Below are 13,849 nucleotides of genomic sequence, written 5' to 3'. Positions count from 1 at the left end.
GAATAAAGCACTAGAACAAAAACTAATTGGACCAATGGAGGAGTCACATACCAAGGAACAATCTGCCCAAGTAGTTTTGCAAGAGGTGCTTTGAGCAAGGAGATCGAAAATCACAGCAACGGGGGCTGGAACTCGTGCTTGAGTTGGTTTTTCGTGTTTGTGTGAGGCAAAGGAAGAAGATGGGTGCAGGAATAAGTGGAGGAGGGTCATCATGGGCCCACGAGGCAGGGGGGCGCGCCCAGGGGGGTAGGGCGCGCCCTCCACCCTTGTGACCAGGTGGCAGCTCCCCCCGTGGTAATTTTTGCACAGTAAATCCTCAAATATTCCCGAAAAAATCATATTAAATTGGCACTGCATTCTGAGGACTTTTATTTTCGGGATATTTTTATATTGCATGGATAAGTCAGGAGACAGACAGAAAAATACTATTTTACTTTATTTCTACTAAATAACAGAAAATATAAAGAGGGTACAGAAGGTTGTGCTTCTAGTTTCATACATCTCGTGATCATCAAAATGAACCCGCTAACAAGGTTGATCAAGTCTTGTTAACAAACTCATTCCGAATAATCACGGAACGGGGGAAATTTTGAATGACACTAAGTTACCTCAACGGGGATATGAAAATCCCCAACAATAAGAATATCATACTTTTTCTTGACATTAGGGAGAGGGAATTCAAAACCTCCAAATATAATCGATGGAATTTTTCCAATAGAGTTGATACTATAAACTTGAGTTTGTTTCCTCGGAAAATGTACCGTGTGCTCATTGCCATTAACATGAAAAGTGACATTGCCTTTGGTGCAATCAATAACGGCCCCTGCAGTATTAAGGAAAGATCTTCCAAGAATAATAGACATACTATCATCCTCGGGAATATCAAGAACAACAAAGTCCGTTAAAATAGTAACGTTTGCAACCACAACAGGCACATCCTCACAAATACCGACAGGTATAGCAGTTGATTTATCAGCCATTTGCAAAGATATTTCAGTAGGTGTCAACTTATTTAAGTCAAGTCTACGATATAAAGACAGAGGCATAACACTGACGTCGGCTCCAAGATCACATAAAGCAGTTTGAACATAATTCCTCTTAATGGAGCATGGTATAGTAGGTACTCCTGGATCTCCAAGTTTCTTTGGTATTCCGCCTTTTAAGGTATAATTAGCAAGCATGGTGGAAATTTCAGCTTCAGGTATCTTTCTTTTATTAGTAATGATATCCTTCATATACTTAGCATAAGGATTTGTTTTGAGCACATCAGTTAATCGCATACGCAAAAAGATGGGTCTAATCATTTCAGCAAATCGCTCAAAATCCTCACCATCCTTTTTCTTGGATGGTTTCGGAGGAAAAGGCATGGGTTTCTGAACCCATGGTTCCCTTTCTTTACCATGTTTCCTAGCAACGAAGTCTCTTTTATCATAACGTTGATTCTTTGATTGTGGGTTATCAAGATCAACAGCAGCTTCAACTTCTACATCATTATCATTACTATGTTGAGCATCAACATGAACATTATCATTAAAATTATCACTAGGTTCATGTTCATCACCTGATTGTGTTTCAGCATCAAAAATAGAGATATCATTTGGATTCTCAGGTGGTTCAGCAATAGGTTCACTAGAAGTTTGCAAAGTCCTATCATTTTTCTTTTTCTTCCTCTTAGAAGAACTAGGTACATCAATATTGTTTCTCTGAGAATCTTGCTCGATTCTCTTAGGGTGGCCTTCAGGATACAAAGGTTCCTGAGTCATTCTACCAGTTCTAGTAGCCACTCTAACAGCATAATCATTTTTCTTACTATTCATTTCATCAAACACTTCTTTCTGAGCTTTAAGTACTTGTTCTACATGAGTGGTAACCATAGAAGCATGTTTGCTAACAAGTTTAAGTTCACCTCTAATATCAGCCATATAATCACCCAAGCATTTAATCATAAAGGTATTTTGTTTTAATTGTCTACCAAAATAAGCATTAAAGTCATCTTGCTTAAACATAAAGTCATCAAACTCATCCAAGCACTGACTAGCAATTTTAGTAGGAGGGACTTCAGCTTTATCATATCTATAGAGAGAATTTACCTTTACTACCTGTGTCGGGATATCGGGAGGTTCTTCAGTAAATAAGTAATTGAGATCATATACTTCTTCAACAGGCGGTAAATTAAGACCATATATTTCTTCAATAGGAGGTAAATTCTTAACATCTTCAGCTTTAATACCTTTTTCTTTCATAGATTTCTTTGCCTCTTGCATATCTTCGGGATTGAGAAATAGAACACCTCTCTTCTTCGGAGTTGGTTTAGGAATAGGCTCAGTAATTGGCTCAGGAACTGGCTCAGGAGGTAGCTCGGGAGGTGCCCAATTATTTTCATTTGCCAACATATTATTCAATAGAATTTCAGCGCCATCCAGTGTTCTTTCCCTGAAAAGAGAACCAGCACAACTATCCAGGTAATCTCTGGAAGCATCAGTTAGTCCATCATCAAAGATATCAAATATTTCAGGTTTCTTAAGAGGATGATCAGGCAAAGCATTAAGTAGCTTGTGGGAGACTCTCTTCTTCAGTTTGCACAAAGTTGTATATTTCCCTCAAAGCAGCTTGTTTCTTATGAGCAGGGAAATATTTAGCAAAGAAGTAATAAACCATATCCTGGGGACTTTGCACACAACCAGGATCAAGAGAATTAAACCATATCTTAGCATCACCCTTTAATGAGAACGGGAATATTTTGAGTAAATAAAGGTAGCGCAATCTCTCATTATTAGTAAACAGGGCAGCTATATCATTTAACTTAGTAAGATGTGCCACGACAGTTTCAGATTCATAGCCATAAAAAGGATCAGATTCAACCAAAGTAATTATATCTGGATCAACACAAAAATCATAATAATCATTATCGAGAACACAGATAGGTGAAGTAGCAAAAGCAGGGTCGGGTTTCATTCTATCTCTAAAAGATTCTTTACTCCATTTAACTAGCAACCTCTTAAGTTCATGTCTATCCTGGCAAGCAAGAATAGTTGTAGAAGATTCAGCATAAAAAAGATAACCCTCAGGAATAGCAGGCATATTTTCATCATCACTAACATCATCGTGTTCAGGTTCAATAATTTCTCTTTCTCTAGACCTAGCAATTTGCTCATCAAGAAATTCACCAAGGGGCACAGTAGTATCAAGCATAGAAGTAGTTTCATCATAAGTATCATGCATAGCAGAAGTGGCATCATCAATAACATGCGACATATCAAAATTCACAGCAGTAACAGGTTTAGGTGTCGCAAACTTACTCATAACAGAAGGAGAATCTAGTGCAAGGCTAGATGACAGTCCCTTACCTCCCCTCGTAGTTGAGGGCAAAATAGTAGTTCGATCATCTTTCAAGTTCTTCATAGTGTCCAACAGATATAAATCCCAAGTGACTCAAAGAATAGAGTTATGCTCCCCGGCAACGGTGCCAGAAAAAGGTCTTGATAACCCACAAGTATAGGGGATTGCAACGGTTTTCGAGGGTAGAGTATTCAACCCAAATTTATTGATTCAACACAAGGGGAGCCAAAGAATATTCTCAAGTATTAGCAGCTGAGTTGTCAATTCAACCACACCTGGAAACTTAGTATCTGTAGCAAAGTTTTAGTAGCAAAGTAATATGATAGTAGTGGTAACGGTAACAAAAGTAAAGACAGCAAAAGTAATGTTTTTGGTATTTTGTAGTGATTGTAACAGTAGCAATAGAAAAGTAAATAAGCGAGAACCAGTATATGGAAAACTCGTAGGCACTGGATTAGCGATGGATAATTATGTCGGACGCGGTTTGTCATGTAACAGTCATAACATAGGGTGACGCAGAACTAGCTCCAGTTCATCAATGTTATGTAGGCATGCATTCCGTATATAGTCATACGTGCTTATGGAAAAGAACTTGCATGACATCTTTTGTCCTACCCTCCCACCCTCCCGTGGCAGCGGGGTCCTATTGGAAACTAAGGGATATTAAGGCCTCCTTTTAATAGAGAACCGGAACAAAGCATTAGCACATAGTGAATACATGAACTCCTCAAACTATGGTCATCACCGGGAGTGGTCCCGATTATTGTCACTTCGGGGTTCCCGGATCATAACACATAGTAGGTGACTATAGACTTGCAAGATAGGATCAAGAACACACATATATTCATGAAAACATAATAGGTTCAGATCTGAAATCATGGCACTCGGGCCCTAGTGACAAGCATTAAGCATAGCAAAGTCATAGCAACATCAATCTCAGAACATAATGGATACTAGGGATCAAACCCTAACAAAACTAACTCGATTACATGATAAATCTCATTCAACCCATCACCGTCCAGCAAGCCTATGATGCAATTACTCACGCACGGCGGTGAGCATCATGAAATTGGTGATGGAGGATGGTTGATGATGACGACGGCGACGAATGCCCCTCTCCGGAGCCCCGAACTGACTCCAGATCAGCCCTCCCGAGAGAGATTAGGGCTTGGCGGCGGCTCCGTATCGTAAAACGCGATGATTTCTTCTCTCTGATTTTTTTCTCCCCGAAAGCCAAAATATGGAGTTGGAGTTGGCATCGGAGGGCCACCAGGGGGCCCACGAGGTAGGGGGCGCGCCCCCCACCCTCGTGGACAGGGTGTGGGCCTTCTGGTCTTCATCTTTTGCGAGGATTTTTTATTGTTTTTTCTAACGTGTTCCGTGGAGTTTCAGGTCATTCCGAGAACTTTTATTTTCTGCACAAAAAACAACACCATGGCAATTCTGCTGAAAACAGCGTCAGTCCGGGTTAGTTCCATTCAAATCATACTAGTTAGAGTCCAAAACAAGGCCAAAAGTATTTGGAAAAGTAGATATGACGGAGACGTATCAGAAGACGATGCAGAGGAGTCAATTCAGCAACGGCTTGGTTCTTACATGCAATGACGAAGGCGACTCGCTGGCTGGCAGGTCCGCGAGACGCGATGGTTGAGCAATAGCTCGGAGCTGGAGGCGAAGGCGGCGACTTGGCCATAGTTGAAGCGGGGTGTAACCGTAGCGGCTCGAAGGCGGAGGCGCGACCAGCGAGTCCGAGTCCGGCTCAAGTTGGAATCTCATACAGTGCTTCAGGATTTTTCTTGCCATGGCAACTTTGTAAAAGAAGAAACTTAAGTCACCCATGGCGGCTCGATTTGCAATCCGCCGTGTAACCCTAATACACTTTTAGATATCACAGATTGTAAACTTAGACTGGTGATCTTCAAGCTGATGTAGATCCGTTCAAGCCGGATAATCTTCCTCCAGAAAATTTGCGAGCTTCTTGATCCCTCGGAGAGATCCCTCCAAGAACTCAATACCACCGTGCGCAGATGTCCTAGTGTGAGGACTTAATCGTGAGGCCAACGCATCTTTGTGGTAACTTGAGAGGGGTTGAGCGGAATCGAGAGACGCAACACAAGACAAGAGTTTAGACAGCTTCGGGCCCCAGGAAACATCATCCGGTAAGAACCCTACATGCTGTTTGTGGCTAGGTCTCATTATGCTCATGAGAGGAGTTGTCGTAAGCCGGCTCTCCTAGTTATGTCTAACCTAGCCCTTATTCAACCTCTCCTCTTGGGGTGCCCCGCCCCTCCTTATATAAGCTGAAGGGGCGGGTTACATGTAGAGTCCAACTCGGACTTAAGACTTAACCTATTTTGACGTCTTACCATGGGCTTCTTAACGTCTTGGGCTTCTTACAATCTGGCTTACAATCTGACTTACGGTGTGGCTTACGATCTGACTTACTATCTGGCTTACCATCTGGCTTACGGTCTGGCTTACGATCTGACTTACCATCTGGCTTACCATCTGGCTTAACATCTGCCGGGTTACATGACTGTGTCTGCCGGGTTAGATGACTGTGTCTGTCGGGTTATATGACTGTGTCTGCTGGGTTAGATGACTGTGTCTGCCGGGTTATATGACTGTGTCTGCCGGGTTATAATCTGCCGGGTCATCAATGAAACATCAAGTCCCAGCCGGGTCATATCTCCGGCCGGGTCATACCGCGGGGTATATCCCCGACAGGGTGTTTTGTGTTCCAATTTATTAAACTATTTTTTACTGTATATTTAGGTGTTCTTTATTAAAATTTTGAAAAATTCCTAAAAAATTATGGGATAAATCAAACACTAGGGCATTTTTTGTATTTTTTAGATAATGTAATGTGGTCTAAAAATAAATGAATGTTGGTATTGTCATTATATTTACACTTGAAGCTATGTTTATAATTTCAATGTGTTACACAAAAGTTTTCAAATACGTTCCTTAGAAATCCGCGCGGGGTATCAATGGTAGATTTGAAGTTTCGAAGGGCAGAAGTGCGATCTGGTTTGAGAGAAATATGGTATAGCAAGCTCATCATTAGCCATGTGACTACAAAACTTTGTATACTAGTAAGGTACACGTGCATTGCACGCATGAGATTTGGCAACCAAATTATGAATAAATACCACATTATAGCATGTAAACTTTGAGTCATATATGCATGATGTAGATGTTTGTTTAATTCTTATGGTTCATCTCATTCAAAATCAATTAGTTTTTATAAAAAAAGCTAATCTATTTTAAGATTCATGGAATTGTGCGTTGTAAAGCATAAAGTAAAAACAAATAATGGCAATTCATGTAGAAATTGTTTTGGGCAATTATGATATGGAAGATTCTAGAACAAAGGAGAAGTGCTTGTGTTTTGAGGTTTGTGCACTATGCTTAAGTTCAACCATGGAGTCTTCTAGATTGTACATGTGGCAAAATTTGGTGGAATGTAGATGATATTCAACGGCCAGTAGTGCTCGGATTTGCCATCTCTGCACCGTCGGATTGGCTTCATCCAACGACCATCTTTCAAAATTATTCGCACACTATATAGGGGTATAGACATGTGCTATACGCCAATTAATTATTATTTGTTTGAAGTTGCGCACATTTTATAAGGATTTCAAGCATGGTTTTCTGTTTCAACTTTTTTAGTGTACATGTATTTTAAACGAGCAATATATACATGCTAGCACTAATGAAGCGCGGTTACAAAAGATGCGTGACCACTATGTGCATCTTTAGCCGCGTCCAGGCTAGATCATGGGGTCCACACTCTACATTAGTTGCGCATTATACATCATTGCATACTCCTAGCTTCTGAACTACTCCCTCCGTCCCATAATATAAAAACGTTTTTGACACTACACTAGTATCAAAAACATTCTTATATTATGGGACGGAGGTAGTAGTTACGTTCTGAACGTTCAAACTCAGCTAGTAGTTTCAGACTAGTGGGAGTGTCATGTTCACCTTTATGGCAGCGTCTACCTATTGTATGCGATGCTAGTAGATATTCGCTAGCGGTGCATACATTTCTCCTAAACGATGCTAGTATTTTGGCAAAACACTTGTTGCATGTGCCTTGAGCCAGACGTTGCTAGTAGCAAAATCCTATAAGGGGTTCCTGCACCAATGTGGAGTGTGTTAAACTCCATGGAACCCACACACAGAAGACACATATCAAAGAGAAAAGGAGATCTTGGTGGAAGGAAAGATGGATTTAAACATGTATAGAGATTACAACCATTAAAAGAAGCTTCCAGTTGCACAAATTAAGGAGTTTTTAGATGTTGGCTTGTGCTAGCAACTCTGGTGACAATAGTTCAATTTTGTGACATCAACAAAGATGAAATCTATAGGTGCCCAGTGAAGCATGATGAAGATGAAAAATATTACTATACAAATGGGTCACTTGGTAATGCTGATAGGGTATGGAGAGCCCCAAAAAGGGGATGCCTTTAATTTGTTCTTGAATTCACATGGAATGATGTTAGCAAGATCTGGTTTTGGCTTTGTTTCCTACGGGGAACTCGAATAATTCTATGTCATAACCATTAATGCTGGCCCAAAAGTCATCACAGATCCTCCACCTTTGGACCCAGCTGCTATAGCAGCAACCAAAATTATTTGGTCATCCAGCATATCCACCTCTACCCTAGATGACCAACCTTACAATGTACTACCCAATGCACCTATGCAATAGCCAAATTTTGAACAATGGTGGATCAAGAATTTCATTTTGCGTGTGGCCACATTTCAATTTTTTAATGTACAATTCAATAGTCTTTATATAGTTTAGAGAAAGATATGTTTTGGCAGTTATACTAACTCAACTGCATTTTCATCTTACAGAATAGTTCGTATGTATCATTAAACTCAACATTTCTTAAATTTGCATGTCTCCTGGCCATAAAAATCTGGAGCACATCATCATCTCTTAAAAAATATCTCACTTGATAAATAGAATTAAATAAATATCCACCAACCACCAATAACAGAGGTTTCCAATTATATATATATATATATATTATTCACTATATCCACATCGAAAGAACAACTTTGCAATACTTGCCACCAAAATTAGGAAACTACACTAGTTTGAGAAACAAATACATCGACTTGTAAATATATAGTTTTGTTTTATTTCAACAAACTTTACTAAATGCTCATTTTTTTAACATATTTTCTATTTTCATTTCATTTATAATGTTATTAAGTTGAAAAACAAGCCTTGTTGAACTGATGTGTGCCCGAAAAAACATTAGACTAAGGTGATAAAGACTGTATGTTATTTGTTCATATATTACGCATCACTAAACTAATACATTGAAAATCATTTGGGGCGACTATAATATGAATTCCATGTATCAAAAACTCGTAAGAAGATGATGAAAAGGATGAATTTTCTGTATAGATATATACATTACCATAAGTTGAGATAAAATATATCAATTACTAATATATCACAATTTGAGTATATAATCCCAGAATTTGTGTATGCAGTACAGAACTAAAACACCATCATATTCTCGTAGCCATATATAACCGAGCATGATTCGATAAATTCGACATAGTAACTAGATCAAATTACTTGCTCCTATAAGTAACACATTACACGGGTCGTATAAGAGATGCTAAATATCAAATATGAATCAGAAGGAGTACCTAAACAAGAAATATATTTTTCAAGAGACAATACCAAATATAAGTTAGACGGCGTAGTTAGATTTTTTTGGTGTTTATCAACACGAACGAGCATGTCTGCCAAATTCTTCCATGTGCAATTTTTCTTGTTGCTCGAAAGTGTTCCTTCAGTTACAAATGGACAAGATAGTAATCCCCAAAATTTGAGTAATACATAAGTTAATTCGCAAAAAGGAACATACTCTCCGGACCTTGACATATTTTATTAAGGGGCCAAACTCCGACATATTGCTTTGACTTGCAGATGATCTAAGCATGACGACTTCCTGACCACGGGATACATGGTTAGGATAGCTTTGACAATGAAGAGGCAATGGCGGCACGCCTTTGGCTCATTCTGGAGATTGACTTTTGTTTGGCTCCCTGAGAACATAGTTGTAATTTCCTTACTTTTTGGATGTTTTGTACCATTCTGAACATTTTAATCTAAATCCAAAGCCTTATTTATCACCCAGCCAACTCACACAGTGGGTTAAACCAGCCTCCATCCACCGTAAGAATAAAATGCTTGTGAAATAAGTTTATGTCCCTCGGAATTGGTCTTGTGCTTATATACGTCGGTTGTTTTGTATGCAGTAAAGTTATGAACTACACTAGAAAAAGAGAAATTACTATTGTAAAATTACTGTGCATTTTTGTGTAAGGTTACATGGTTAGACGAGGTTAAAGGGAGCAAATATCAGGATGCATTCCTGACTTTGTAATCGAACATATAAACTTGGCTAGGCTACCCGCCTAAGGGCATCTCTAATGGTTGTAAGATAGTTGTTGATAGACTTTGCCATATAGGATTTTTGATGATGTGTCATACAATAAATGAGGGAAGAGAGGAAGGTTGTATGTACATGAACCAACACCCCTTGCACAAGCTCCAATGTAGAATGAGAGAGCACCTTATTTATTATCTCACATCTTATTGGGCAAACAAGATACAACCATTGTAGTTGTTGTATCTTAAGGTTTTGGTTGATGACATGGCATATTTTACCAACAAATAACATACAAACTGTTGGAGATGCCCTAACCACGGCACATGCCAGCGCTAGCTATTCTGGTTCGCTCGATCTACCTCGCTCGATGTTTTTCATCGCACTGTCAAAAATCCAATCATATGTTTCTTTCAATGTTGCTCTTTCCTACTCAGGTGAATGACGGGTGAGCCTCCATCTCTCGCGGGTCCGGTTTGGTGGTGTGTGTGCTATGTGTGCCTCGTCTGCGCGTCGGGTGAAAAAAATATTGGCCGTACCGAGCGTGGGCGACGTGGGATTGGCTGATCCTCGCAGACCGATGGGTAGGAACGCGCAGCCGGATTGGCCAACTATAGCTGGCCAAACGGGCCGGGCCAAACAGGCCAGCCCGTGAGCACGCCGGCACGGCCCGCTATGGGCCAGGCACGGCACGGGCTAAACGGGCCGTGCCCGGCACGCGGCACGCCTTGGGCCGTGCCTGGGCCTGGAGCCTGGGCACGCGGGCCGGCACGGCACGGCCCGTTTAATTTTCTTATATAATTTTCAGATTTTTTATATATTTATATCTAAAATACAGACCAATAGGCCTAAAAAACAGCCCAACAGGCTGAATATGTGCAGCCCAGCGTGCTAAACGGGCCATCAGGCCGGCCCGTTTACTAATCAGGCCATGCCTGGGCCAAGGAGCAGCGCCCGTGGGCTGGCCCGGCACGGCCCGGCTATTAAACGTGCCATGGCGGGCCGTGCCGGGCCAGGCACGATTAGCATAGGCTGAGTCGTGTCGTGCCGGGCCGGCCCGTTTGGCCAGGTATATGGCCAACCCTATCCATCAACCCCCCTCTGCCTCCAGCCTCGCATCCCTCCTCCCCTGCCCCCGTCCACAGTGATGAGCGGCTAGGCCGCATCCACGAAAGTAGCATATGGGCCATTGCAACCACCATCGGGAGCGGCCGCCTCCTCTCCTCTCCACCACCAGTGAATGGCGCGGTGTAGGGAGCACCGAGTGCCGCCAAGCATGGCCAATGACCTTGACGCGTATGGCAGCGGTGGCGGCGTTCGCCTCGGCAATTTCGACATCCGAATCAAGGTAAGGAACTCTGTGCCTCCTCCTACCTCACGATCCCTTTTTTCGGGTGCGTCTCCTCCCATGTCGATCTACTTCATTAGTTGCCTCTCACCCCTCACGCCTTGTGGCCCTGCCAGGAGTGGCGGCGCAAGAACACGACGCTGCACGGGATCGAACCAGAGGGATGTGATCCACCCTGTCCAGAGGGTCATTTCTATGTGTGGTTAGGGTAGGGATCTACGTGCTCTTCCACCGGATTGATTTCGCGCCTCCATTGCTTGCGTTATCTACTCATTCATGCTCTCCTCTTCTTATTTCGTTTTCATCTTCTGGTTTGCTGCTTTGTCTTCTCCTGTGCGTTTGTTCCAAGGTGAGCCTCTTTCTTTCTCCCATGCTTTTGACCTGCTCGATAGAATGCCTGTGTGGCTGCAAGCTATTTTCTTCCTTGGGTTAGGTTCCTTTTGGTTTCTTGCATAGTTCAAAAAAGCGCTAGACGTTAATTGTGCGTTTTGCCACCGGCTTGCGCTTTACTGACTAAAGCACATGCTTATGCGCAATTATGCGCGGATTAAATGTAGTTATGCGCAATGCGTTTTGCCAACGCCTAGAGCCTAGGCGCGCTTTTTTAACTATGATTTCTTGACAAACATGTGAATTTTTCTCTGAGTGGAAAAAAACGGGTGGTGAAGAGGAGAGGAATTGCTTGATATGTTTATGTAGCATGAGATTTCCAAAGTTAGTTTACAACTTGTTAGCCAATTTTGGTTGTCTCAACTCCAATGACTGATGTTGGATAGATCATACTAATGTGTTGATTTTGTTCCTAGGCTTGTGTAAGTACAAAAGAAGCAGCAGAAGATTGAAAACATCATTCTGTGTGCTGCATGTATGTGATGATTTTGTGACCATCAGGATTGATTTCTTTTATTAAGTGGCTCATCAAATGTTTGAGAAAATGGCCATAAGAGGTTAGCGACTGAGTATACATGCAATGCTTCAGTATTCTCTATTATAAATATAGGCTGTATTTCTTATAATGAACATCTTTATGGTGGATTGTGTAGGATTGATGAAACTTGAAAGAGGTTGTGGTATTTCTAGCAGGTTGAGAGGATAACTCGTGACAGGGTTCAGGTGAAGTAGGAAAGACCCACCATGACCTGCGAGTTAATGGTTTTTGGGGGTATGAACAATTTAATGTGTTATCTCCATTCATAGTTTAGTGTACCTAGCTGTTTTCTTTGCATGTTGAATAATATTTTTGGTACCAGTAGGCCTTTTCCCAACCACAGGTAAATATCATGAGGCTACCTGTAAGTTGGAATCCTACAGCTGCCACCCATGGCTCATTTCAAGTAGTAATTTCAGAGTTAATTTTCCTATTGGAGGTGGGATTTCTATTGCCGTTTCTACAGCATGAATGTTCTGTTTCTATCATGGCCATGGTGTTCATGTATGTTTGGAAGAAAACATATTCCATCTTCCTATCTTAATAAAACCAGAACCATCCATATAATAGTCACTTGTGCCACAACAGTTTAGGTTCACAGAGTTTCTAATTTCTAGCTACACATATTTCATAAGTATCCACATCACTATGGTATGCAGCAAACTGAATACAATTTGATATGGTGCTATCAACATGTTCCTTGCAATAAGTTCTGCTTCTGCTAATATACTGCAGCAAACAATGTTCTATATTTAACAAAATTGCCTAGATGATGATATGATCTTTGACAGTGATTGATGATACATCAAGGATTACGAAGTTCTGCTTTTCCTAATATACTGCAGGAAACAATGTTGTATATTTAATTTTTTTGCTGAGATGACGATATCTTTGACAGTGATTGATGATACATCAAGGATGACGAAGTTCTGCTTCTCCTAATATACTGCTGCAAACAATGTTGTATATTTAACAAAATTGCCTAGATGATGATATGATCTTTGACAGTGATTGATGAGGATTACGATGGTCTATATAGATTATCCAATCAGTACATGTGGTCCACTACTCTGGTTGATACACAACCTCAACCAGTGCTGCCTATTTCTTTTTAAACAGGGACAATCTTCCTGTGCAAAATAATTTGGAACAGAGGCACCATGTGTGCTCCGTGCATTTTCAGCTTGAACGCACGGATGTACATGTGCATATATATTTTCACGCACTAGATGCGTGCTATTTTTTTACAACATACTCTTGTGGTGATTTGGACAAGCAAACAAATAATTGGAAACACTGGTAGAAAAAGAGGCTTCCGTCCAGCCCCATTAGTCGCGAAACTGTAGGAACCGCGACTAATGAAGTCTTTAGTCGCGGTTCGGCAGACGAACCGCGACCAAAGGCCTGGGCCCAGGGCGCTCGGTGGCCAGCTGGTGCACGTGAGGGGCTTTAGTCGCGGTTGGCCAGGCCAACCGCGACTAAAGGTGCGCAAAGGCCTTTAGTCGCGGTTGGCCAGGCCAACCGCGACTAAAGCTCCTCCCCTATATATACCAGTTCAGCACGCTCACTTAGCCATTTGGTGCCACTTCTCTTCACAAGCTTCACAAGGGGGTGTAGGTTTGCTTTTGGTTCCTCTTATGCACACAAGGTGTTTGATGAAATGCCCTAAGAGGGTGAAACAAACATGATATGAAGTGTTGGAGCCACACTTGAGGTTCCTCATTTATTTTTTCCTCCTCGATCGCGGTTAGCAACTTGAACCTTTCATGCATGTGTGTCATTGATAAAATATGCATGTGTGCA

General features: G+C 41.4%; 1 long non-coding RNA gene across 2 annotated transcripts; it reads left to right on the top strand.

Moving 5' to 3' along the window:
• The first annotated feature begins 10,887 nt into the window (after nucleotides 1–10,887).
• On the top strand, nucleotides 10,888–13,296 carry LOC123138054 (uncharacterized). 2 transcript variants are annotated; one of them, XR_006468827.1, is made up of 4 exons: nucleotides 10,888–11,118; nucleotides 11,235–11,326; nucleotides 11,925–12,065; nucleotides 12,162–13,296. It is a non-coding gene; the product is annotated as an uncharacterized lncRNA (long non-coding RNA). The 2 variants fall into 2 exon arrangements; XR_006468826.1 differs by having other exon boundaries at nucleotides 11,235–12,065.
• The last annotated feature ends 553 nt before the right edge of the window (nucleotides 13,297–13,849 follow it).

Source organism: Triticum aestivum, chromosome 6B, assembly GCF_018294505.1.
Source record: "Triticum aestivum cultivar Chinese Spring chromosome 6B, IWGSC CS RefSeq v2.1, whole genome shotgun sequence".
Classification (NCBI taxonomy): domain Eukaryota; kingdom Viridiplantae; phylum Streptophyta; class Magnoliopsida; order Poales; family Poaceae; genus Triticum; species Triticum aestivum.
This window is presented reverse-complemented; position numbering and strand designations above follow the sequence as displayed.